Below are 23624 nucleotides of genomic sequence, written 5' to 3'. Positions count from 1 at the left end.
AATTTTACTAGGGGTCACCAAAGTTGAAAAATTTATCCGATCAAACGTATATCTCTTTCTCTAATTATCATTTATGTATGTATGTAATTCTTGTCTTCAGGGACCTTTACTGAAATTTAGCGGATAATTTTTTTCGAAAAATTTTTACTTAGGGATCTTTTTGATAACTTTGGGGAAATATGTAAGCACAATAAGAAGCGTAGTTTAAGGGTTAAAATATTCAAGAAAAATTCTAATCACAGAATTTTGTTGGGAATCATCGAAGTTACCACTTTAGCTATATAGCTGATTTTGGACAAAAAGACGTGGTACAGCTTACTTATAATTGTAACTTATTAAGCGCTTTATTCAAATCTACTAAACGCATTACAGTTATTGCTTTTACAAACAAAGTAAGATGCCAGCCGCTGTGCAACGAATAACTGAATGACAAATTGATGTAGGTCCACAATGATTACGTGGGCAAAAAATATTTCCAACTGCTGGATTGTGGAAAAGGTCTCTAATAAAAAATAAACAAAAAATAATAATTAAAAATATTACAACTATAGTATATATTGTTCAGAGGGATCAAAAATCGCGGAATAGCGGGAAATTTGTAATTAAACTTGAGCGGAGGGTGAATTACACAGTGAGAAGGGGATAAAGTAAGCAAATTGAGAGAGCGAGCAATTCAAGTTGGGAGAAAATATAATAGAATACGCATTTGCGCCGACAAAATGAAGCAAAAAAGCAAAACCACAACAACAATATACATAGATATGAGTAATAAAATTATTTAATGGCAACAATAGCGAAACAAAAAAAAAAAAATACATTTCAGTATGTATACTTATAAACAAACAAAAAAACACCGGTAACAACAATAACAAATCGGTGCGACATGTGTAAGCAGTGTTGCCATTTTCGTGCTTTTGAAGCTAGATTTAGCTTTTTGTTTTTCTATTTAGCTGCTAAAATTGGGATTTAGCTCCTAGCACTTTTTAAAATTATCTAGCACTTGTTTAGCTCCAGAAAGTTTTGGTTGTATTTGGTAATATATTAAAATTAAAGTAGAATGTTGAATAAAACTCATTTGGCTTTGGAGATCTCAGGCTATTTTCGCTACTATTCCTAATGCAAATGGCGCGTAAGCCAATTGGAAAATGGGCAAGTAAGTCGATTAGTTTCTACCGCGTGCGCGGGAGCACCCAAACTATACCTGGCAGTAATTCGAGCTCGAAAAGTTCAGACGGTGTATTCTCTCTCAGGCGGCCACAGTAGAAAAGGAAAGCCAAAACGTAAGCGTTGATAAAATTACAGATTTTGAAATGCAGCGGAAAAACAAACATTTGTATTCATGGGAAAATACAGACTCCACCACAAACTCCTGGATCAAGGTTAAAGAACTCAAAAATGAATTAGAAGAAAGTCATTTTTCCGAGCGCCCGGATTTTGTTTTTTCCTTACTAATTTTCCCTTAAGGAGAGGAGGAAATATAACGTTTCAGAAACACTTTGCGAAAAAATGATTCGTAACCCGAGTTTTTATGGTCAATTCAAATATCTGAAATTGCAGATTTTAACAGTTGATATAAGTATATGCATACATATAAGTGCTATACATAAGTGCCATAGCAATAAATTCTAAATATGTATATGCACTTTATTTCGTTTGTAAAACTTTTTTTCAGCACTTAAGTTTATAAAATTCGTTATTTTTATTAAAATTGTGGAAATGTAGAAGCAACTTTACGACAGTAAATGCTCAACTTAAAAAAAAAATAGCTCGTCATTTAAGCTACTATTAGTTTATGTAGCTCTTTTTTCGACCGATTTAGCTCCAAACGAAACTTTTTTTTGGCAACACTGGGTGTAAGTAGCCCACACGCCAACGCTCAACATATACGTACAAAAACATATGTACAAAGCAAGCGAAAAAGCAAGAGAACGAGTGGGTGGTATAGGTGGAAGCAGTGTAGAGGAGAATAAAAGCAGCCAAAAACTCTTTCAAACATTTGAACGAATATTTATTTGTACATGTGATTGTACAAAGTATCTAAGTACATACATACATACATACATATGTACATATGTCTAAGGGAAGGGGTAAGCGCGTGCACGTAGGGCCGGAGGGATTGCGCGGTTTTTTCGGCGGTTGTATGCTTACTGTAAAGATACCCTTCAAGAAAATTTTCCCGTTCCTAAATAATCAGACGACGACTGAATTTTAGCGATGGGGTTAGCGATTCCAGTTAAACGTTTTACCATAAAAAACCAATGTAGAATTTTACATTGCGTTGTGATTGGCGGCGGTACATCAATTCTGGTGCAAGGGGGTTGATACCTTTTAACTACATCTACTACGTTTACAAACGAACTCAAATTTGAATACGAGTTGCTTCTTGCTGGGCAGGAGAAGCAAACATACAGACACAAGAAGGAGTGTGACGGGCTTTTGGGTACATAAGAACATACATAGTAAGTAATGTGAATGAATACATATTACATTTCTCCAATTTATTGTATTTTATATTTTTTTGTTTAGTGATGAGCGCGATGTAAGCGCAATTACGATGGTCCTTAATGACTTAGACTGTAGTAGTAGTAGTAGTAGAAGTAGTAGGGATTGAGGCTTATGAAATCAGATGTAGAAATTGTCTTCCTACATTTAAGGACCACCCTAATGAGCATACATAAGTAATTACATACAATTTGGTTCACATAGTTGAACAAAACTTGCCCAGATTATGGTCCCCGCGTACCCAACGGTAAGTTTATTTTTGAAAATCACATTCTTGTTTATTGTGGCTGGCTGTTTTTTCTTAAATTTTTGATATACATCTTGATGTTATCACAAACGATTATTGCAATAAGTAAATATTAGGGCTGGGAGTTCCATCAGGATTTTTAGAATACCCGGATAATCGGGATATTCGAACACCTGGTAAAAAAAATTCGAATATTCGGTTAAAAAAATGAACTGATATTAATCGAATATCCGGATTGTACCCGTATACAGGTATACCTAAACGGATATCCCGATATCTGAATATATAGATAGCGCCTGCTCTAGTACATACTTATTTAAATGACTATTGGCATTAGACGTATACATTAGCAATTGTACTTATTACAGTCAAATTAGGAAAAACTGCCGATTTTTTGCAGTTCGCCAAACTGTTCCCGAACCTTATCATTCAACTATACGTGGTAGCCAAATTCCAATAGGATCTTGCTTGTCTTCATTGCAATTTATATTTAAGTGGGCTAATATGGTAGACAGACGGAGAAAATTAATTTGAATTAATAAGCATAAATGCAAATTAAAATTTTACCCTTACAGACGGCAGTAATGCGAATAAACCAGCCGCAAGGTCGTGGGTTCGAGTCCCACGGCCAGTATACTTTTTTATTTCTTTTTCATTCTTTTTTTTATAAGTTCTATATTTTTTTTAAGTTACTTTCAGTTAGTTGTTGTTGAATTTTTAACAAAATTCATCTCTAAAAATTAAAATTAACTAATAGTAAAATAAGAAATGTGATATAAAATAAAGCAAATGAAAATAAAATGAAGTAAAATTAAATATATAAATAAAATAAAATAAAAAAATATAAAATAAATAATAAAAACAAAATATTTTTCGCAATCGCTCCAACCGAGTATCGAACCTGGCAGCTACAGGCTTGTAGCTCGCAACTCTCACCACTCGGCTACCGCGTACGCGAAACGCGACTGCTTCGTTTGCTACTTGTACAAAAGACAACAACTGGCCGTTTTTACCAGTGTTGTCATTTAAAATTCCCCGGATCCGAGTTAATTCCCAAAAATTTCGTGCATTTTTTCGGCTGCTTATGCTCATTTTAAAGAGGAAAATGCATGAGTTGAAGCAAATTAAGGCTGGTTATGCAAATAATCGAGCCCGTTTGTCTACCGTATTAGTCTCCACGCTTTTGTCAAAAATCCAATTTACATATATGATATTTTACTAGGGATCACTGCAAACGATAACCTGTTGCAGATTGTTGAGGAAGAGTAAACACTAGGGTGATTGACTCGGTTTTTCTAAACCGGTTTCAATACCGAGTAAACCGGATTTTGGAAATAGAACAAACCGGCGTTTCACCTTAGAATTCCAAGTATATATTTTAGTGAAAATGGAATCACATACATAAAATAATTGTATTAATTTTATATCAGTGGGCAGATTCGGTACAATTTCGTTGTGGCAGCTTACTAAACTCTGTCGTAATCGGTGAATGTTGGCAGTATATGTTATGTTTTGGCTTTATTATCATCTAACGGCAGGCTCAGGAATAGTCCAAATCCGACGGGTGTTCATTGATTCTCTATGATTCCTTCAATGTAATATACTTCATTACTACATAAATAGTCGGACTGGTTTAGCGAGTTTTTCTCGACAAACGGAGGTTAAGAATAGTGAATCCCATATTTGTAGTCCTAAATATTTTGTACTTACTTTGCCTAACTACTTTCAAAAGTCATATTACAATTTTCATGATTCTGACTAAAAGAAGTTGTAACTTTAGAGAAACTATGTGAAATAAAACCGGTTCATCCGGCTTTTACATAATTTGAAAATGTGAAACCGCCTTTTTCAAATTGCCATTTTTTTAATAACTCGAAAACCGGTTTTCGAAAAATGCGAATGATTTTCAACAGCTTTATTAGTTTCACTCTAAGCAATGTTCGAACAGAGGTTGGTGAGGGTTGGTGAAGCGGCTACTGAGTCGAAATTCTACGTAAGAGGGCGGTGCCACGCTCATTTTCCAAAAACTTTAAAAAAAATATTAGTCACGACTTTTTCCATTTCAGTTACGATGTTGATGCGTCTTTTTAACTGACTTTCAAAAAAAGAGGAGGTTATCAGTTCGAATATTTTTTTTCGGAATATTTTTTTTTTGTTTTTTATGTATGTTATCGCATAACTTTGGACCACGTCAAACGATTTCGATAATTCTTTGCATTGGAAAGGTAGTGTCTCAGAGGTGGTCCCATACTAATCTGGTTTAGATCAGATCATTGGATCATGAAATATATATATATATATATATTTATTTTTTCTTGAAAGTATCTTTTTAAAACTCTATCCTTGAAAATTCTTGTAAATTTCCAATATTTATTTTTAAAGAAAATGTATGTCAAGGACTAATATGTTAACCACCACATTCTCGAATTTCGTCCTTCTAACTTCATTGGTTTTAGATAAAAAAAATGTTACACTGCTCTTTATAAGATATTGACAGTTACAATATACTAACTGTTTCATATACGAGGCCGTAGCCAGCCTTTTACCTAGGAGGGAAATAATTATTGTAATAAAATTTTTATTTTTTGTTTTGTGTATATAAATAAAATTTTTGGGATTAAGAAAGTATAAGTTTTGTGATATCCTTTACAACGATACCAATTTCTTAAAAGTCGATTTGTAATTTTTTTGCTTATCATATTTTTTTTTTTAAAAAGTATTTTTTGCATTTAAGTGTTTTTTTTCCTAAATTTTTATATACAGTATACAAATATGCATACCATTTTGTTATAAAACAGAAGGTTTTTTTCCTTTTAAGTATTTTTTCTCAAATTATTATATACGAAGAAGAAAATGGGGTTAGTTGCGTTTACAACTAAATAAATTTTTTAAAAATCGGTTAGGAATTTTTTTTTGTTTAAAATATTTGTTATACAAAAACAAAGGTATTTTTTTCTGTTAAATGTTTATTCTCAAATTTTTACATACGAAGTAAACAAATATGCATATAAGAAGAAAGCGGGTTTAATCACGTTTACAACGGTACCAATTTAAAAATCAGTTTAAAATAGTTTGAAATGTAAGGCTCTTAATTCTTCGTATATATTTTTTTCAAAAATTAATATAGGAAATTTCCAAGGATATTCAAGGATAAAGTTTTAAAAGGACATTTTCAACCTTATTCGTTCTGGTACGCCATAAGATATATTTTTTTCAATTCTACAGAATTTTTTTCTCTTAATTGATACCCATATGGTTTAAAAAGTTCCAAATCTTTTAAATAAATTTTGTATTCAATCATATCCTACAAATTTCAAAGTCCTTTAACAAAAATCCTGACGTCAGAGAGAGAATTTAAAAAGGCAGTTATACTATATTTGGGTTCTAGTTTTGTGAACTTTTTGATTTTTTCGAAGCCAAAAAAGTTGTAACATTTTTATTAAAATTTGACAGTGAATTTGTTTTTACTTGCTTGCTCATAAATATTTTGTGATTGCTTTTCGTTTGCGTACTAACTTATAAACACTATGTATTTATACATACATCCATATATAGATAAGTCGCTACCTAAAAGTGAAAAGTTGGAAAGTCCACTTTTTCAAAATTCAGTTTTTGATGCAGAATGACAGATAAAGGGAAACTGCATGGATTTCTCGTCTCTCCTGAACAGTTTCAAAAAATGTACTTGGCACCTTTTCGCGTTTAGGTAACGATGTGTGTATACATGTACATATGTTTGTACATACATACCCAGCAAAAAACACGATTACCACAGAAACGAAAGTGGAAACGAGCTAGGCGATGGGAATCGCTTACCCTTTCGCTTCAAGAAGGCCTTATTTTAACATGGGCATGTCATTGGAGGTAAGCCCTTACCCGCAGCGTTACCCTCAACCGAAGGGAGAACGCATGGATAAACAGAATCCAGAGAAGCGAACAAAGAATGCCTTACAGAGAAACTAATGTAGAATGCCTAGATAAGTACATACTTATTTATATTAAATTGAAATCAGAAAATGTCTTAAAAGATTAAAATTAATTAAAATTTTTATAAATCAGCTTTTATACATACATATGTATTTATTTAGGTATTTAGATTTTCTTAAAAATCGGTATGTACATACATGCATATTTAATTAAGCTTAAAATTGTACTTCCTCACTCTTGTACTTCACTTCATCGACTGACTTCAACTTCGCTGCAAATTGAACAAAGCAAAACATGATTTTTATGCGAGACAAATTTCCACAGAAAGTAACGGTAGAAAAAGAATTTTTGGGTATTCATTCTATTTTTCAGCTGACTACGATGCAGCATTCTACTTCGCATTCTCCGAAATGAAGCAAAGAAGCGAAATAAAAAAAATATTGTAGGACATTCTACTTTGCATTCCCTGAAATTAAGCAAAGAAGCGAGACAAATAAAATATTGTAGGACATTCTACTTTGCATTTCCGGAAATGAAGCAAAGAAACGAATTAAAAAAGAAATATTATAGGACATTCTACTTTGCATTCCCCAAAATCAAACAAAGAAGCGAAATAAATAAAATATTGTTGGATATTCTACTTTGCATTACCGGCAATGCCTAAAAGAAGCAGAAAAATTCGAAGGCATTATAACGCTATGCTTTCTAGAACACGTTACCACTAAAAGCGATTACCGATTTTTTGCTGGGTATGTTTTTGCGCCTGAGCCCTCAATAAATATGTAAGTATGTGTGAATTTGTAAATTTCCTTAAATTAAATATGTACACGTACATATTATTTTATAATTTCGTGACGTCAAACGATTTTCGGCAAATAAGTACTTATGTATGCATATACATGTACATTACGATGCCCCATGAGGAAACGTTGCTGCCTTTTCAATTTACTTCAAATGAAAGCGAGCTGCTTCAAGAATTTCGAAATGTTTGCAACTATAATAGCCTTTCCCTCCAAACCAAAGTTCCCGAAATCTTAACGAAATCTTTAGGAGTATCTGATTTCTGTAACGATTTTTTTCCGAATCTTCAAAGACACGAACTCGTAAAGAAATTTCTGTACGAAAAATAAAGAAAATTCTGAAAAAAGTCTGCAAGAAATTCTTCATATAGCAGCATTATTTTCATTTCTTCACCGATTTTCTTCCGAAATTTCGTAAAAGAATGGAAGCGTGCGTAATTTATTTCATATTAGAAAATTCGGAAAAAAAACGGATGTGATCTTTCCGAATTCGTTAAAATTTCTTTACGATTCAGAATACTCTGAAAAAATGGTTTGCAGGGTTGATACATATGTGTGTATGTATATCGTTTCATCGAGAATAATTTTTTTTTTATTACAAAATAATTCGTTATTTAAAAAACCCGTATCTTGAAAGATGATTGTATTTTTTTTTAAATTGAAAACGTAAGTAAATAACTCCGTCATTTCTCCACCGCAAATCGGATTTTTAAGTATCACTGAAAAGATATTTTTACTCACTGGGCATATCGTTAAAAAATGAACACATTCAGATCCCACAATTTTCAAGTAAAAAAATGTGTTCTCAAGATTTTGGGATCTGAATGGGTTCAATTTCCAAAAGAATAAAAATAACAAAGCAGTGGACAAAATATTTTTATCATGTTTGCATACCTTTTGAAAAACGTTATGGCAAATCTCTTAAGATGCTGAACTAAGCCGAAATATTTTTGTGGGAATCGTAAGATTTATAAAGTTGTATTATTCGTTGAACTGATTGAACTGATTTTTATCTGTGCAAAATGTGAGGCAATCTAATGTACCTACCGAAGAAATGTGTGTGTGTAGCCACACCTACATACCTACATACCTACATACATATGTATCTGCATGGCTTTTACTGCGCGACATCGCTTTTTGATCACAAGCAGCGCGATCACCATTTAAAATAGGGACAGTAGCAAAAATCGCCAACAGTGCATACATATGTATGTATGTACTATTAATGTCTATCGCACAAATATTATGACTTAGGAAAAATTAATAATCACTTTGGCACATGTTTTTGCACCGTTTCGCATGCCTTTACATTAACCGCAGTTGTAAACTAATAGATGGCAAGATTTATTTTCATACGGAAGATTTTTGAAATTTGTACCGAAATATTTATTTGTGTACCTAAGCATATGAGTGGGAGTGACTTTGGCTTGTAGACCAGCTAGAAAGATTTACCAATAAGAAACTAGTTTTGAGGCCAATACAATCTTCGCGAAATTTATTCTGCTTAGGTACCCTTAAAATCTTTGAAATATTGTTTAGCCATATGTAGCACTGAAAGGCCCATGGCTCAGGAATCACATCGTGGGTTGATATATGTATATCCCTGTCCGTTATTAGATAGTCATTAAGCATTATTAGATAGTGCAGCAACTACATATTTATGTAGCTTATAAAAATTTTTGTTGAAGAAAAATCATTACATGCAAGCTTAAAGTTTACCATTTAAGAATTTCTCTAATTTAAAAATTTTGTATGAAACAACTTTTTTCTTAATGAAAAAATATGTGTGCACAATTTTTAGATAGAAAGTACTTAGAACAAGACAAATTCTGCTGCTGTACTCATTGCTGTGTTTCTATAGAAATTTTCTGCCCACTTGTGTACTTACAAAGGTATGATTGTATTTACGTAAACATGTATAATAGAGAGTGCTTTCTTTTCACTGCTTTTTCGGCTGTGCAAATATCATCAATTGAGAACAATACTTCTTTCATTGCGTCGTCGCTGAAAATGGCGACGCCGTTGACGAACTTGTCATTTGCGCAAGTAATACTTAATGTTCTGCAGCCGTGTGACGTTAACAATCTATATAATAAATTTGTACAAATATTTAAATGCAGTAGCTCATGACATTACATAATGCAGAAAATTTGACAATATTGTGTTTTTGTTTGTTGAACAAATAAAATGATAATTTCATACATTGACGTACACTGACACTATAGTTACTGTAGAAATTCGACCGGTTTTTCTAAATTTTAAGACCCTTAAGGTTTTCTAACATAACACGTCGTTAAAATAATAAGGTAAACAATTACTTACCGCAAAGTCTCCTGCCTTGGAACTTAAATGTGGCAATTTTTTTTTTTATATTTGAAGGTTGATAAATTTCGATAATTTGATACATATCGATAATTCAATGAATTTAAAAAACACTAAAAACCGATAACTCAACAAAATGCGATAACTCGACTAATTTCGATATTTCCTAGGCTCGATAAATTTCGATAACTCAACAATGTATGTAATCGATAACTCGATAAATTTTGGATACCTCTATAAATTTCGATAACTCGGTAAATTTTATAGCTGCATATATTTCGAAAGCTATCGATAAGTTTCGGTAGCTCGTTAGCATCTAGTAATAGGATAAAATTCGACAAGCGGTTATAACTCGATAAACCTATATAATATTGAAATTTTAATAACTTGATATATTTTGAAATTTTCAAAAACTTCGATTCGATAAATCGACAATTTTCAGTAAGTGAAGAAACATCGATAGTTCGATGAGCTAAAAGAACTCTATGCATAACGATAACTCCGTAAATTTCGAGAACTCTGCAAATAATTATAATTCAATAAATATCGATAACTTGAGTAATGTCATTAGCTTGAAAAATTTCGATAATCCGGTAAATTTTCATAGCTCGATAACTATCCGTATTTCAAATACGAAGTAAAACAAAATACGAAAACAACTCAAATTGAACAGGTTGCAACAACCACTAAATATGCACAAATACAGATATTTTTAAAACGACGATTTTGGCCGTAATTTTTAGCCAATTTTGAAACCATAAGAACTATCATCATCTACAGAAAATACCTTTCCAATGTGAATTGCCAAACGTACGGTGACAAAATTTATGTCAGCGTATATACATACTAGAATATACATTTTCACCGGAACATCATCGTAGAAAATACATCATTTTTAGATGTTGCTTGGAGCAGAAATTGAACTGAGTCTTACCAAGTGGAAGTAAACACCTCAAACCACGTGATTTCGGAGGCCTGATACGAGTACTTTAATAAGTATGTAAATGCAAAATCCCTTTTAAACTACCAAGTAGATAAAGCAGTAGTAGGTGCCCTTCAGAAAGCTTAACTACAAAATTTATAAGTAATGTAATTAAAAACATTTAAAACTTGCATACAATGTTGTGAAGTAATTTATGAAAATGTAAATACTTTGCTTAGATAACATTACATTGTAAGTAATGACCTTTTATTATTCTGTTACATATTTACTAGTAAAATGTAAATGAATTCAAACAGCTAAGTATCATCACAAAACACTCATTTCGCACAAGTGCTTATGCCATGACAAGTTGCTGTCCACTTAGCGATATCTCGAAAGTATTCACAGATATATATGTACTTAGAACCTTAATTGTGCGAATGTACATACGTGTGATCATAAGAAAGCATTACAAGTTAGCATGCGCGCAACGGAACGCAACGGCATCGAAAATACGATTTGTCATGGTGCTAATTATTCAGCAATCTAGTAGGTAATATTTTAAATGCGCACATCTTCTGACTATTTCGAAAAATTATTTTAATTCTGTAATCGTCTTAAGGCAAATGTATTTTAGGGTAATTTTTTTCTTGTTTAGTTACATGATCAAAATCTATTTAAATGATTGGGTAAATTTGTTTGCCTTAGCAACCACTTTTTTGGGTGCCCATATTGATAATCAGCAAGTAATGGCGACTTCTTTCTGTTCATTTGGGTGTAAATACAAACAACAATGTAACGAAAATCAACACACTCGTTGGCTTCCAATTCCAAAAGAAAAAGCGACAGAAGACGGTGGGCGATGACGGGGGGGGTTGGTCAGACTAAGGATTAGCGTTAAGATTAAGATAAAAATAGAGTTGAGCAAAGTTCGCGGCGTGCAAATTTTTGACAAGTACTTATGAAGTGAATACGATTTTTGACAAACGCATAGGAAATTTTAATAAAAATAAATAAATAAATAAATTTTTAAATTTTAAAAATATTAGGAAATAGCTGCTGTCTCAAAAAAAAAAATTAACAAGAATTACACCACATTAAATATTTCTCGTCAATAGATTAATTTAATGTTTCTAAAGCTTTAATTGATTTTAATTTATAATAAGTATTTTATTCGACATATATCTGCGGTTGCTAAAAATTTACTGTTGTCCCAAAAGATTTAATTTCTCACAGCAGATTGGCAAAATTGTCTCACCATAGTAAAAATATTATTCACTTCAGCTTTCCCCACAGAACTTAGTTACCAATTCACACAAGCCCTTAAAGCAACAGAAATAATGAAAAGCATTTCATGTGATCTTTCTTCAGATCTGAAAAATAAGCATAAAGAGAAAAATGACATAAGTTTAAGATTCAATTAATCGTCCGTTTTTTTTTGGATGTAGTAACATCCCTGCAGTGAAAAAACAAACCAGTCGTCAGTCAGCAATAGCCTAAGTTAATATAATTATTACAATTTAAATATAAATTACAAATTTGAAAATCTCTTTTTAATTGAGAAAAAACCTATCCAGCGCTAACTGCCAAAAATATAGTTATATAGTTATAAAGTTAAATAAATCATACGAATACTGAAGTCACTTGTAAAAAAATTTGCCGCTGTGCAGCTTTTATACCATCCTTTGGTTGACAAAAAAAAATTAGGTGCGCTTGGAACACTGACGTCGAAAAAATCGTTGAAAAGGAGGGCATAACGGACGCGACAAAAAAAAGTGATTTAAGAGTACATTTTAAAAATAAGCAAAACTCAGCGAATAAACATTCTTTAAATAAAGTCAAATTATCATATTATACCGTTACAATCAATTCATCAGAATTAATCAGAAGCTAACCGTTGTTGATTTAATTTTGAACTAAAATCTGGTAACGTACGCGACATATCGGACGTGACAGTTTTTTCTCCTCTACAACATCTTTACTAGTACCACATACTAAATTTAATTTTTTATTTAATTTTTTTTGTTCTTCTCTCCACCGTTTCTCCTTTTCAAAAGCTCTTTTCCCCATGTGAATATGAAATTTAAAGTTATAAAGCCGTTTGAATTCATTTCCTTGCATTTTCGGTTTACCGCTTTCGGGAAATGCCCATATGCATCTAGATGATCTAGGAAATTAAAAGATATATACAAAAAAAAAATTTTTAACAAATTCAATTTAAAGATTACAATAGAAAACCTAAATAAAAAAATACAGTAAAAAAATAACTAAATTTTTCACATATTTTTTTTCATAATTTTTAATGAAAACGAAAGCGCGTATTATGTATTTCTTTTACAATACAAAAAAAAAATGTGGCTGAAAATTAAGTGTTTTGGCTAAAATTCGCCAAAAAAAAAGTGGTAAAAGTCAACACCTTTATTTTTCGATGCTTTCCTTATGTATTTGAATACGCTTAATAGTTACTTATCTGAAGTCCGTTTTGCTCTATCACGTAAAAATTTGTTCATAACTTCAAAAAACATGGCAGATCTTATGTGACAGGTCCGTTTTCTTGAGGTATTGAGGTAAGGAAAAAATCCTGACTTGATGGAGTGAAATGGACTGCGGATACGTGTTAAGCGCATCAAATACATAACGAAAGAGTAGTCTAATCTCTGAGTCCCTACACTTTTTATTAATGTGGCAGTGTTATTGACAAATCTGAAAATTCCCATTTTAGAAATTAATAAGTATACACATGTATGCATGTATGTAAATATCTGTGTACATAAGTTTGTGATTTGCCCTTTGTTAATTACATATTTCGCATAATTAGTTTCCAACAACATGCTAACGGCAAACGCCCTCTCCGCAAAGCAACAACCTTCATGGCACACGGAAGGTCAGCGCAAAATTTATTTTACAAACATACACCACACACACATATATACTATATATTTGCACATAGTTAAATCAATTGAAAGCAGACAAAAAAAAAATGAACAAAAATGCGTACATACATACATACATGCATATTCAAAATCAAGTATGTCCGCTGTTAACGAGTTCATGGCGGTTTTGTTATGCTTGTGCTTGCAATTTTTTTTTGTTCATAGCAAATTTCTATGCGTTTTTTTTTATTCACTTATTGCACTGTGACTGCGAAAAAACTTAAAAAATGAAATGGATTTTGAAGCATTACGAGGGTTTTATATTCAATACCCTCTATCTGCACTTGTCACAAAAATGAGATTCTGATATTAAAATCCACCTAATCGGTGATATTATAGTTGACCTTGTATGACGCTTGACAGAAGAATTTACTATTAAATTTCAATCATAATTGCCAACAGTAATGACGAGGTTCTAAGTTAGTAGTTTTTGTGAAAATTGCAAATAGAGGGTATTACATATTAGCCATCGATAAGCATTTTGGAATAATTTTTTGTGTTGTTTTTTTTTTTTTTTTAATTTTTTCGGCAACTTCTACTAACCTTCCCAAACAGTTTGTCAGCCAATAGGCGTAGTAATCCAGCTGTGAGATGGTTGCTTGCACCGTGGTTTCGTCGCTGTTGTAAGCCAGTGTGTAGGTTTTGTAATTTTACTTGTTTTGATATAAATCCAATAAAATCCAATTAGTAATAATCTAATGTGTGGGAGTGTTGGTAAGCCAATTGAAACTTTACTTTAAATATTATATGTATGTGTTTCTAACTTGCACTGCCGATTATAATAAATTTTTGAATTTGGTCAATAAAATTTTTTGTGGAAATTTGTTATGGGCTCTTGAAAATTTGGTGTGTATGTACATATGTATGTGTTTTTTACTAAGCACTTTTCAACACTTTTACTGCAAACTCACAGTAAGTTTTTTACACTGCTGCAGCCAATACATTTTAATGAGTAGATGTATTTTTTTTGGTTTTTGCTCCTTTTTGTCGTTATTTGTAACGCATGTTGATTCAAGGGAATTTTGTAAATTAATATATATATATTTTTTTTTAGTTTTTTTTTGTTTGTAATCTTTTTGTTTTTGTTTTCTTCCTTTTGTTGCGTGTTTGCTTGGACTTGTATAAAATTTTAGTAAACTTGTAAGGCACAATTATTGGCTGGAATTCCTGAAAAATTTCGAAATTCTTATAGCACATAGTTTTTTGAAAGCAAAAGATATTCTGCATTTACAGTGAATTTTTGGTTTTCGCAAGTCACATCCTATTTTTATTGGTTTTTGTTTTTTGACTAAAGAAAAAAAATTTGAATGAGTACGGCAGACTATTAGTTATTGTAGCCTAAAAATTACTAAAGGATTTTAGCAACAAGTTTCACGTGTAACATTAATTTTACACACATCTCCCTGTTAGCCAACAACATCATTTATTACCCCAGATTTGATTAAACTATACTTCATACCTCTATTCTTAAGCTGAGCCTAAACGCCCAAACTGATCAGTGAAATCAATTGACGCTCGCTTCAACCAATCCATTAATATTTAGTAAAAATTCATGCCCAGTTGGGTTTTCGTTGGGAAGATCTGTCATGAAGTGTCTCTATTGCATTTCTTGTCTTGTCATTGATTGCCCCCAAGCGAAAAAAAGTTAAGCGGAAACAACGGTTTTGCAAGCAGTGGTATAAAACGCAAAATAGCTTGACTTATGAAAATTTTCGTAACACTAAAAGGATTAATTAGAATGGACCCAATGATTAAATCGATTGACTTCAGCTTTTGTACACAATAATTGATCGTTTACGATTTCCTTTATATACCATATTACGATCAAAATGTTTGAAGTAAAGTTTTTATTGCAGCTTTTTTTTTTGCTAATGTATTAAAATTATTATAACTTTTTTTTAAATTTACTAACCTACGATTTTTTTTTATTTTGTTCCTCCTCAGCACCGCGAACTTTGTACGGATCTACCCATAGCAGATAGTAAGCAAAGCTTATACCGAATCTAGAAGCTTAGGTCATCAGCAAGATCGGCGAAGTGACGGTGCTTTTATCTGGACTCAGGTATTTCAGAAAATATTGCAAAATGCATAAATTGACGAAGAACACATAATTTTGGAATGTTCACGATGAGAGCACAAGAGGTGCAAATTTGCGAAAGCAATATACCCATTCATCGCTTATTAAATCACAAAGGAAATGCAGAATATAGTATAGTAGTGAGAAAATTGGGCCAAGCTTGGCGGCTGTTTCCACTTAGTAAAGTGCAAGTTTCAAGTGGCTAAAAGTTCGCATCGATTTTTATTGTACAGCTTAGATTATGTAAAAAGAAAAATTTTATTTTATATCGCTTTGGCAGCAACCGTGCGTATGTGGTTAGCAGTGCGCACTCCCACCCGGTCTCATAAGAACCTTTCTAAATTTCAGAGGCGGAATGTAATGAGTAAAGTTTTTTTTGCTAATTTCGGCAGGTATTTTCATTGAATTTAATTTGCGTTAATAATTTTCAAAGGGTGTTCAATTGTAGTTATTAAAAAATATTTGTATAGTTTTAATAATACGAGTAGGTATTTACACTCGCGGCAAAATGTATTGCCTCAGAGAATTTTTCACATTATAAGCAAAAAAAATTTTTTTCACAAATTTTTTACAAAGCTATAGTTCATAATAAAAAAGTAAAAAAATTATGTATTTCTAAACTTTGTGCAAAACTCAAAAAATTTCCCAATTTTTTAATCCGATTTTTAGAGTTTTTGTTGTTGAAATTTTCATGCAAGTATGCATCTTTTTAATATGATTTTTGTTAATTTTTTTTTCTGAAGGTGTTTCGCATTTTTTCCATACAAAGCATGCAGAAAAAAATCAACTGTGAGTCCTAGTTCTAAAAAAACGGATTAAAAAGTTACAAATTTGCATGGAAATTAAAAAAGAATCTCAAAGATTTGATTAACAGCCAATTTCATGAAAGCAATTTAAATGAAAAATTATTTTGATTTTTTGAATTTTGAATTGACCGAAAATAAAAAATCATTTTCCATTGAAATTGCTGTGAAACAGGCTGTAAAAGTTGAAAACTTTGCATGAACTTTTATTGAATTTTTCTGAGTTTTGCACAAAGTTTAGGAAAAATAGTTTTGTTTTTTTTTTGCTGTAGTATGAACCATTTTTTTAATGAACGAATTTTTTATTTTTTATTTTTTGTACAAATCGTGAAAAATTCTCTGCGACAATACTTTTTGCCGTGAGTGTATATCTCTAAGGTTTTTACAGATGCACATATTTGCTATTTTTATATAGTTTTCCTATAAATTTTTTAATTTTTCAAAACTTTATTCATGTTATTTATTTCTAATTTATTAAAACTTAATAAATAAGTTTTAATGATCGATTCGTTGTGATGAACAAATTTTATTTTACTTTTAATAAAATTTCTTTTGCAGGGTTTCGTATGAAATATGTTTTAGTTTTTGCCATTTACACTAGTTTGGAAGTGACAAATGTTTTTAGTAGGTTTTCATAGTAGTTTGGTTTTTTTTGATGCACTTAAAATATTTGATTCAGTTGGCGTAGTGTAGAACATTTTTAAGCACATTAACTTATTTTTCAGCTTTAAAGTTCCGCACCATTCTTTACGTCCAGGATTTTTTTAAATGAAAAAAAAAAAACAGAATGTTTTAAGACACACAAAATGAATTTGTCCAATTTTATTTTTAGTTTACACATTTTTCGGTTTTTTTTTTTTTTTAACTACATACATAAATCACATGTTAATATTTTAGCCTTTAATTTTGAACTTATTTATTTACATTACCACTTTGGCACTTCAGTTGAAATGAGCCTGCCAAATTTTATTTTTAAATTTTTCCGTCATAAAGTACACACACTTTTTCTTCAATTGTCCAAAGTAAATTCAACAGCCTAAAAACGCGTATATGCAAACGTATGTATGTATACATAAATAGGTATTTTTAGTACATATTTATTTTCGAGTGCTAGCAATTTGCATCCGCATCCGTATCCGTTCGTTGCCTTTGCCTTCGTATTAGCCGCGCGCGCTACAAACACATAAATGTAACTAACCTTTGCGAACGGTTCAGTTTCGGTGTCTCGATTTCGGTTTGTGGGTTAAGAGACCGCAAATGCTGCTACACATACACAGAGTTATATGTATACACATATATGCACATACATACATACATACATATATGCATGAGTGTTAATTAGGGTGGTACTACATCGAACTAATCGAACTAAACTAAACAGCCAAAACTGAAAGCGAAAATAAATGGCGAAGAATAATATCAACGTAACGCATTTGAGGAAGCATCAAATACTCCAATACATATGCACATCCGCATGCACGCATGCACGGACAAATGCATAAGCGCGCAGAAACAAGTATTTGGTACGCGTACATTCATACATACATGAAAATATGTACGTTGAGGAGCACCCACAACTAAACATACACACACCAACGCAATTAATTGAAAACGAATTTGAGTTCCGAGTTGTTGAATGCAGAGCGGCAGCTGCTTTGGAGCAGCGCGTGAGCTTGCACAGATACTACTTATGATTACGCGCACACATGCATACATAAATGCATAAAGGAGTATGTACACACATTAGCACCTTGCATTGATCTTGTCACACTTCTAGGCACATATGCTTGTTGTTTTTATTTTTTAAACATTGTTGTACTAAATATTCCTATAAGCTCTGGCATTGGGTTGAGCTGTGCAAAAATTCAATATAGACTAAACTGCATTACTATTACATTTATGTAGATATATGTATTTTGTTGTAAAGACGCTTTAATCAAAAAGAAAATACGATTGATAAAGACGCGACGACGTTGATTAGCGACGTCGATGAGACGATTATTACGATGACAACACCACACGACACAACCTACCAGGCGACTAAAGTCGCAACCGCGAACTGAATTGCCAAAAACCTTGATACCGATCGCAGAAAACATCCATACACACACACACACACACATACCCACCCATATATGTATGCGCAGCAGCGAACCTAATCCAAAACCCAAAATACCTAAAAACATGAAATGAGCAAAAATAGTAATGAAAAAAGAAAACAAAAAGCAAAAAAAAAGCTCATAAAAAATTGCGAACGTCGCTGTGGGCGCTGTGCGGAGGAGCAGCATAGTAGGTACCTACCAGCAAACTATAAGTATGTACATACATATGTATGTTTATATGAACTAGTATAAGTGTGTACGCACACAAATGTACATATATGTATATGTATGTATGTTTGTACAAATGGAGCACATTTTCAAAGCTTACAAGCTGCTGGTAACAATGTGTGGGCCACATGCGAAAATTAAATTCTGCAAACAACGATCGATAGCGCGCGCGTCGACGCTGTCGTCGGAAGGCGTTGACAATGCCGACTGCGGCGGAGACGACCACGACGACAGCGTCGTAATGCTTAGACACTTAGGGCCAGCGTTGCCCGTTTGGTAAATACTTATTTATGTATATGTATACCGACTATTTTCCAAAATTGCTAATTTCTTTTCCTGCTTTATTAAATTTGGTAATTTAGTAATTTAATTTTCAGTTAACTGGTAACTTTTTCGATTCGGTATTACAATGTATTTTCTCCCCTTACATAGGTAAATATGTATGCAGTTCATATCAGGCCCGTTCTGCTTCCACATTACAAGTGGCTCGTAAAGGTGCTCACAGTGAAAGACCAGGTAATCCTTGAAGTTACGCAGAACGAAAAATTGTTCCATCGTTCACTGGTACCCGTATGAGTAGAATTCTCATTCAAGGACGTATGGTATTCAGTAAGGGAAAGCCTATTGACGTCAGTGTGGGACTTTAATCCGAACTAAACGTCCTACTATCCGAGTAAAGATCCCCCCGGTACCACCGTCAAGAATTTCGTCAGGAAGCGGTTTTAACACTAGGTTCGATAATTCTAGGGAAATATCTCTTATCTTTATTTGCCTCCTTAACGACCTAGTTTCTATACCGCGCCGCAACTGATTCCTGCCCCTGCGCTTTAGTTGGTCAACTTCAGGGTGTGTAGTTGGTTCATGCCCATTTACTGGCTCCTTTTATCATACAGTCGACCACTGACTTTGGCGCAAACACCTCTCCAACGGATAATCTCACTTGGTTCATATGCCGATTGAATCGAATGGCACTCAAAGAATACCTGACGGACGTCTTCTCCACGCCACTTCCGCAGTAGTCGCAGTACGGCTCGTGCTCATGTTTGAATTTAAACAGCTCAATAACTGACCCAGATAGAAATCTGCTTTGCCATGCTTTCTATTGCTTCAGGATACCAGATTTGGTATACAGCGATAAATCAAAGGACCCTTAGTTATACTATGCTGCTTTCCCCGCTTTAAGTAAAGTTCAGCACATAAAATAAGTTTGGTGATTTCTTGTTGAATTTGGCAACATTTTCTGGTGATTTTGGTAATAAATAAAAAATGCGTCTGGCAACACTGCTTAGGACGTCACAGACTGCAAAGCAGGCAGCTAAGCTTTTTTCGATGTTTTAGGTAGGTAGGCAGGCAGGCAGTCAGTCGTAAGCCCATCTGTATCATCATATGCATGTAAGTAAGTATGCTGTTGGGGCCTTTGCCAAAAATTGGCAATGGGATGACGTATGCTTATACATATACATACATATGTACTTGCGTCAGCAGCTGTGCGCATTGGGTTGGTCATTGGGTGCGTGGTTACAGTGAAGATCGCTCACCAAAAGTTATGTGCGATGTATGCGTATATGTACATAAATGTACTGTTTTATGGAAACGTAGAGCTCAACACTGTAGTTTCTAAAACTTCGAAAACGATCGGTAGTAGTGTGGTCAATTACTCAGATATATATCTCACCTTAATTCGCCTGATGGAGATCTTGTGATCATGACTGATTCTTGTTTAAAATTTGCTAATGTTGATGGGTCTTCAATTCTTACTTAAAGTTTAAAAAATATGCACTTAAATTAGGCTGTCCAAAAATGCCTGTGATAAAATAAAGTCGGAATTTTTTTCCCCCAACCCTCTAGGATTATTCATACCGAAAAAAATGTCCCCTATCCGCTCAAAGTTTTCCATATATTTTATATGGGGGAAAAAAACAAATTTTCGTATAAATGGTATAGAATTATTGGAAATCAATATTTTTCAATCGGAAAACTCTGGTTCTCTTTAGCAGACTTCCAATACTAATACCCAATTGTTTATTTTACCATATTTTCCTTTTAATAATTATCGAAATATTTGTATATTCTACGCTGAATATGTCGACAAAAAACCGATTAAATATAAATACAAAAGGTAAGGTAAAGGAGCTCTTTCTCCAATTTTTGGGGTGCGTCTTTAAGTTCTGACATAAATGGGTATATGAATGTACATGGAACATAAATGTACATTAGGGTGGTGCAAAAATGCATGTAAAAAAGTAAAGTCGATAAATATAGCACTAAATAAATCTATCAATGAATTGATAATACTATCGATAAATATGTAATTCAATAGAAATAAAATGTACAAATATATATTACTATACCAATATAATAAAAAATATGTATATGCATATAACTTAATCGATTACCTGGATAAAAGTAAGATTACGTCAAAATGCAACTATAAAATTATGGATAAATATACCACAAAATGATTCTATAAACTAATTGATGCTATCGGTAAAGAAGTAATTAAATTGTTTTAACATTTGTATATCGATTACGGTAAACACAGCGAAAAGTTTAGCGAAAAATATGCCACAAAATAAATCTAGCAATAAATTGATTATAATTTAGATGAATATGTATGTTAAAAAATGTATATACCGATTACTAGATTTTAATCAATTTAGAATAACAATCGACTAAAATCTAATAATAGATAAATACTTTAATAACATATTAAATGTATACAGCACATTATCAATTCATTGATAGATTTATTTTGTGTAATATTTATCGATAAGGTTATCGCTGTATTTACCTTTATCGTGATACATGTGTCTAAATAATCGATAAATTTATATGCATTTATATCCTTTTATGTCTTTATCGAAATATTTTTACATTTTATCAATATTTCTTTTTTCTGATTTTATGAGCGGTATATTTATCTGTACCGATATTGTTATATTGTTGAAAAATTTTGTTATCATGTTTTAAAATGGGATTTTTGCTGATGGTTTCAAATTTTTGTAATTGTATTGTAAATTGTGCAAGAAAAACCGTCTTCTTCTGAGTTGGAACTACAACCGCTTGCCGGTTTGGGCCGATAGCAAAAACTTCAGCCATTGTCTCTATACTTTGCGGATTTGCGCCAGTTGCTCATGCCGAGTGCAAATTTACTGAGTGGTCCCAAAGAAATTGTTGGCAATTGATTGATCCCAACGCTTGTATGGACTGATCTGTGGAATTGATCTTTTTCCAGATTTATCATTTAAATATTTTAAAAATTTTCAAATAATCTTGAATAGACATTGTCACTATGTTGTCTACTAAGTCAGCGTATTAATTGATCTTCAACCATCGCGCGCTCATAACTATTTTTTAAGAACAGGCTGCATTTATTTATGAAGTATGCAAGTAGGTATGTAAATTAGGGCATTAACGAGAAGAGAACACTGTCGTCCGATCACTTAGATGATCATGCACGTACACTCAACTATTAGATCATTTTTGTATAGTAGGTTGACTAACGAGTTCTGAAAACAACGGCAACAAAAGAGGCTTCTTCCGCTGACTCCGACATGATCAACATTCGTATTGATCGCGTTAGATGCGTAGCGATGGTCATTCGCAGCTGCAAATTTCGCAAATATGCATACATACATACATATGTATTTAGATATATACGATATATAGAGCAGGTCTCATGGAAGAACGTCATAACTAAAAAAAAATTGTTATAATACTAAAAAATATAAAAAACGAAAGAAACAGAAAGACGGCAAAGTTTTTAGTTTGGGTTTATCGCATCGCAAAAAAAATATAAAAAAATAAAACCAATAGATATTGTTTTCTTGCTATAAATGCTGAACCAATTGCAAATAAGTAGATAAAGTTTTAAATAGGACTTATTTTTTTCTATGAAATACATTGGCCAGATGTCGTTATGAGCTTCGTATAGAGCTTATAGATTATAGACGTTTCTGCATACTTCACCAAAAAAAAGTTATATCGCATTACTTGTGACGTTCTTCCAGTCAACAAGCGCTCTGTATCTAATGGTGCTGCGGGAGAGTATAAATGCACACACATACATATGTACATATACAAATATTTGTCAATGCGTTTGCAATCATAAGGAAGCCAGTGCAGGGCATTAAAAAAAAATCAACTTTGCTACTTCTATTGTTGGGTTTGCAAATTTGACAACGAATTGGTTAGTAGTACATACATACATATAAATATATGAAGAAGAACTAAATTACAACAACACCCATGAAGTGATCGTGCGAAACGGACAACTTTGCGAAATGAAATGAAAACGACTTCAAAACTGGGCGAAGCCCGAGACAATGTTGTCCAATAATACAGAAATGAAAACGAAAGAGCCCATAAAAAAAAGAATCAAATAAAAAACGATCTAAAAGCACAACACAACGAACACTACTGCCAATGTCGCTCGCTGCAAAAAGCACAACCAAAAGGCAAGCCCAGAAAGCAAAACGATAATAAAAAATCAAAAATAAATACATACATACATATGTACATTAGAGTGGTCCAAAATTTTGTTTGGTGGAAAAAATTTTCATCCTATCAAACGGGACACCCCCTTAGTTTTTTCCGTTTGATATTTGTAATACCTATACCAAGTTTCAATTTTCTACTGCAACCAATACAGGGTGCGCTACAAGCTCGCTGTGAAACTGGCAAAATATTGGTGATTTTTATAAAAAGCTGCTGTTGCCATGACAACTGAAGTTTGTACGATTTTTTTAGATTATTTAAATT

At 32.6% G+C, this 23624-nt stretch overlaps 2 protein-coding genes across 13 annotated transcripts in view; both read right to left on the bottom strand.

Annotated features, from left to right (window-relative positions):
- LOC118737668 (UPF0565 protein C2orf69 homolog) overlaps nt 1-23624 on the bottom strand; it is a 579466-nt gene that overhangs the window by 165384 nt on the left and 390458 nt on the right. The window lies entirely within an intron of this gene.
- Nucleotides 1-23624, bottom strand: part of LOC118737666 (sex determination protein fruitless) — a 132847-nt gene that overhangs the window by 102197 nt on the left and 7026 nt on the right. For 6 of the 12 annotated variants that reach the window (XM_036468342.1, XM_036468340.1, XM_036468337.1 and 3 more), the window contains exon 2: nt 14197-14820. The exons of 5 other annotated variants lie outside the window; for them this stretch is intronic. The gene's annotated coding sequence lies outside the window, so the exon portion shown is untranslated. Of the gene's footprint in view, nt 1-14196; nt 14821-17626; nt 18055-23624 lie in introns of those variants that run through there. One more of the 12 variants, XM_036468341.1, reaches the window with a different exon arrangement.

This window comes from Rhagoletis pomonella, unplaced genomic scaffold (genome assembly GCF_013731165.1).
Source record: "Rhagoletis pomonella isolate Grant_MI unplaced genomic scaffold, Rhpom_1.0 Rhpom_scaffold_00004, whole genome shotgun sequence".
NCBI classification, from domain to species: domain Eukaryota; kingdom Metazoa; phylum Arthropoda; class Insecta; order Diptera; family Tephritidae; genus Rhagoletis; species Rhagoletis pomonella.
This window is presented reverse-complemented; position numbering and strand designations above follow the sequence as displayed.